Below are 5,393 nucleotides of genomic sequence, written 5' to 3' on the forward strand. Positions count from 1 at the left end.
TGAACCATGACTTCTTTATCCAATGTCTATTGATGGGCATTTAGGTTGCTTCCATAACTTGGCTATTGTAAATTGTGCTACCATGAATATTGGGGTGCATAGATCTATGAATTATTGTTTTTGGTTTTCTTTGGATAAATATCCAGAAGTGCAATTGCTGGGTTAAAAGCTATGTCTATTTTTAATTTTTTGAAAATTTTCCATACTGTTATCCATAGCGGCTGTACCAATTTGCAATCCCACCTACAGTGTATGAGGGTTCCCTTTTCTCCTCATCCTTGTTAACACTTGATGTTCTCATATTTATTGATGATAGCCATTCTGATAGGTGAGAGGTGATATCTCATTGTGGTTTTAATTTGCATTTCTCTAACGATTAGTGACCTTGAGCATCTTTTCATATATCTATTGATCATCTATATTTCCTCTTTGGAGAAGTATCTGTTCAGGTCTTCTGCCCATTTTTTAATTGGGTTATTTGTTTATTTTGTTGTTGAGTTGCATGAGTTCTTTATATATTTTGGATATCAAATTCTTATCAGCTGTATCATTAGCAAATATCTTCTCCCAATCAAATGGTTGTCTTTTTGTTTAGTTGATGGTTTCCTTTGCTTTGCAAAAACTTTTTAGTTTGATGTAGTCCCACTTGTTTATTTTTTCTTTTGTTTCCCTTGCCTGGGGATATATAGTCAAAAAGAAATTACTGTTAGCAGTATGAGACAGTTTACTGCCTATATTTTCTTTTAGAAATTTTATGGTTTCAGTTCTTACATTTAAGTCTTTAATCCATTTTGAGTCTATTCTTGTACATGGTATAAGAAGATATTCCAGTTCCTTCCTTCCTTCCTTCCTTCCTTCCTTCCTTCCTTCCTTCCTTCCTTCCTTCCTTCCTTTCTTTCTCTTTCTTTTTCTTTTTTGTATGTTTCTGTCTCATTTTCCCAAAACTATTTATTGAAGAGACTCTCTTTACACCATTGTATATTCTTGCCTCCTTTGTCATATATTAAGTGAGCATATAGGCATAGATTTATTTCTGGGCACTCTATTCATTACCATTGATCAATGTATCTGTTTTTATGGCAGTACCATGCTATTTTGATTATTGTAGACTTGTAGCATAGTTTGATATCAGGTAGTATGATACTTCCATTTTTCCTTGCTCTTCTTTCTCAAGATTCCCATGACTATTTGGGTTCTTTTATGGTTCTATATAAATTTTAAGATTATTTGTTCTAGCTCTCTGAAAAATGCCATTGGTATTTTGATAGAGATTGTATTGAACCTATAGATTGCTTTGGATAGTATGACCTTTTTAATGATGTTGATTCTTCCTACCCATTAACACAATATATGCTTTCATTTATTTCTATCTTCTTCGATTTCTTTCTGAGAACAGATCTTTTATCTCCTTGGTTAATTTGATTCCCAGGTATTTTACAGTTTTTGATGCAATGGTAAATGGAATTGTTTTCTTAATTTCTCTTTCTGAAAGTTCATCATTGATGTATCAAAATGCCACTGATTTCTGAGTATTAATTTTGTATCCTGCTACTTTACTGAATTCATTGATGGGTTCTAACAGATGTTTGGTGGAATCTTTAGAATTCTCTGTATATAGCATCACATTATCTGCAAATAACAAGAGATTTACTTCTCTCTTCCCAATTCAAGTACATTTTATTTTTCTTTATTGTCTGATTGCTGTGGCTAGAACTTCCAATACTATGTTGAACAAGAGTGGTGAAAGTGGACATCTTTGTCTTGTTCCTGATCTTAAGAAAAATGCTTTTAACCTTTCCCCATTGAGTATAATATTAGCTGTAGGTTTGTCACATATGGCCTTTATTATGTTGAGGTATGTTCCTTCTATTCCCACTTTTCAGAGAGTTTTTTTCATAAATGGATGCTACATTTTGTCCAATGCTTTTTCCGCATCTATTTATATGATTATATGGTTTTTATTTTTCAATTTGTTAATGTGGTGCATCACATTAATTGATTTGCAGATGTTATGTCAACCTTGCATCCAAGGAATAAATCCAGATTGATCATGGCATATGATATTTTTAAAGTATTGCTGAATTCAGTTTGCTAATATTTTGTTGAAAATTTTTGCTTTGATGTTCATAAGAGATGTCAGCCTATAGTTTTCTTTTTCTGTAATGTCTTTGTCTGTTTTTGGAATAGTTTGAAAAGCATAGGTGTTAATACTTTGAATGTTTGGTAAAATTCACCTATGAAGCCATCTGACCCATGAATTTTGTTTTGGGGGAAGTTTTTAATTACTGATTCTATTTCATTGGTGATAATCTGTCAGTTCAGATTTGCTGTTTCTTCTTGACTCAGTCTTGGGAGATTATATGTTTCTAGGAAAGTGTCCATTTCTTCCAGATTGTCCAATTTGTTGGCATATAATTGCTCATAGTATTTTCTTATGATCCTTTGTATTTCTGTGGAGTCTATAGTTATTTCTCCTCTTTCATTTCTAATTTTATTTATTTGAGTCCTCTCTTCTTTTTCCTTAACGAGTCTGGTTAAGGGTTTGTCAAGTTATTTTATCTTTTCATAGAACCAGCTCTTGTTTTCATTAATCTTTTGTATTGATTTTCTAGACTCTATTTCATTTATTTCGGCTCTGATCTTTATTATTTCCTTTCTTCTATTCACTTTGGGCTTTGTTTGATGTTCTTTTTCTAGTTCTTTTAAATATAAGATTAGATTATTTAGTTGAACTTTTTCTTGTTTCTTGAGGTAGGCCTGTATTACTATAACTTTCTCTCTTAGGGCTCCTTTTGCTGTGTTCCATAGATTTTGAGTTGTGTTTTCATTTTCATTTGTCTCTAGGTATTTTTTAATTTCTTCCTTGATCTCATTCATTGTTTAGTATCATGTTATTTAGCCTCCATGTTTTTTTGTGTATTTCCCAGGTTTTTTCTTTTCATGATTTCTAGTTTCATATCATTGTGATTTTAGAAGATAGTTAATATGATTTCAATCTTTTTACATTTATTGAGACCTGTTTTGTGTCCTAACATGTGGTCTATTCTGGAAAATGTTCCACATGCACTAGAAAAGAATGTATATTTTGCTGCTTTGGGGTAAAATGCTCTGAAAATATCTATTAAATCCATTTGTTCTCATGTCTTTTAGGCCCATTGTTTCTTTATTGATTCTTTGCCTAGAAGATCCATCCATTGGTGTCAATGGGGTGTTAAAATCTCCTACTGTGAGTGTATTACTGTTGATCTTTCCTTTTAAGTCAGTCAATAATTGCTTTATATATGGAGGTGCTCCTATTTTGAGTATGTATTTGTTTACTAGGGTTATGTCCTCTTGATTTATTGATTCCTTTATCATTATGTAATGCACTTCTTTGTCTCTTATTTCAGCCTTTGTTTTAAAGTTTATTTTATCTGATATAAATGTTGCTGCCCTGGCCTTTTTTTCATTTCCATTTGCATGAAATATCTTTTTCCATTCCTTTACTTTCAGTCTGTGAGTTTCATTTGATCTGAGTGGGTCTTTTGTAGACAGCATATGCATGGGTCTTATTTTCTTATCCATTTGACTACCCTATGTCTTTTGATTGGAGCATTTAATCCATTTACATTTAAAGTGATTACTGATAGGTACATAGTTACTGCCATTTTATTATTCATATTTCTGTTTTCTATTTTCTCTTTTACCCCTTCCTCTTTTTACAGAAGTCCCTTTAACATTTCTTGTAACACTGGCTTGTTGGTGATGAATTCCTTAAGCTTTTTCCTATATGGCAAGCTGTTTATCTCACCTTCCATTTTAATGGAAACCTTGCAGAGTAGAGTATTTATGGTTGTAGATTCTACTTTTTCATACCTTGAATCTTTCTTGCTAGTCTTTTCTGGCTTGCAAAATTTCCCTTGACAAATCAGCAAACATTCTTATGGGGGTACTCTTGTAAGTAACTAGCTGCCTTTCTCTTGTTGCTTTTAAAATTTTCTCTTTGTCTTTGACCTTGGCATTTTAATTATGATGTGTGTTGGTGTGGGTCTGTTTGAATTTCTTTTGCTTGGGATGTTTTGTTCTTCCTGAACTTGTATGTCTAATTCTCTTGCCAGGTTAGGGAAGTTTTCTGTCATTATTTCTTCAAATGGATTTTCAATCCCTTACTTTCTCTCTTCTCCTCAGATAGTCTTATAATCTGGATATTGTTACACTTCATGTTGTTCCAGAGACCTTTTAAACTATCCTCATTTTTTTTTTTTAATTCTTTTTTCTTTTTGTTGTTCTCATTGGCTGTATTCTGCTACCTAGTCTTCCAGTTTGCTGATTCGACCTTCTACTTCATCCAATTTAATGTTTAATCCTTCATTTGTGTATTCTTCATTTCAGTTACTGTATTCTTCATTTCTATCTGGTTCTTTTTTATGGTTTCTATGTCTTTTTTTTATGCTTACTATCTCTCTATTGAGGTTTCCGTTGTGCTCATTCATTCTCCCCCTAAGTTCAATGTGCATCTTTATAACCATCATTTTGAACTCTGTTTCTAGTAGGTTGCTTGCCTCCATTTCATTTAGTTTATTTTCTGGAGTTTTCTCCTGTTGTTTCATTTGTGGCATGTTTCTTTGTTTTCTCATTTTATTAGCCTCTCTGTGTTCATTTCTATGTGTCAGGAATATTTATTTCATCTCCCAGCCTTGACTAGATGGCCTAATGTGGAAGGTGTGCTGTGTGGCACACTGGCGCACTCTCCTTGAGATCCATATAATCTTTGCGTGGATTGTATGTAATCTTCTATTGTCACCAAGCCTTTATCAGTAGATGGGATTAACGCTCAGGCTGACTAATTGTGGGAATTGGCTGCACCCACAGGGTAAGAGTTGCTATGTGGGGCTGATCCCACTGAGTGGGATTCACCCTAGCAGACTTGTGTACTTGTTGCAACCACACTTTGTGTGTACTACCAATGGGGCTAGTCAGGAGTTGCTCTGTTGTGGTCTGGTTGTGGCTCCTTGAGAGGGGCTTCTCAGTAGGCCAAGGTCAGCTGCTACTTTTGATTGCTCAGGGTTACCCGGTGGGAACTACAAAACGATGCACAGATGGTTGTTGCCTATGCTGGGTCCATAGATAAGTGGAAGAGACAACGCTGTAGGCAGCAGTCATTTATCCTCAGTCCTTGACCTAGGGCAGTTTAGCAGAGGGACCAGTGCTCCTTCAGGTCTTACACTGTCAGTTGACTATAGTCTCTGAAACTGGACAAGCCTTTTGGAGATATGCATGTTGGGTGGCACAGGGACCCCAGGAGTCTCCTGAGTCTATTGAGTAAATTTCTCCCTGCCACTGCAGTGTCAGTTTACATGCCAGCGCTGTCTCTGTGGTTCCCTGTACAAGTTTCCAATCATAGCAAGGTCAGC

The sequence above is a fragment of the Pteropus vampyrus genome, unplaced genomic scaffold, assembly GCF_000151845.1.
Source record: "Pteropus vampyrus isolate Shadow unplaced genomic scaffold, Pvam_2.0 Scaffold57, whole genome shotgun sequence".
Taxonomy (NCBI): domain Eukaryota; kingdom Metazoa; phylum Chordata; class Mammalia; order Chiroptera; family Pteropodidae; genus Pteropus; species Pteropus vampyrus.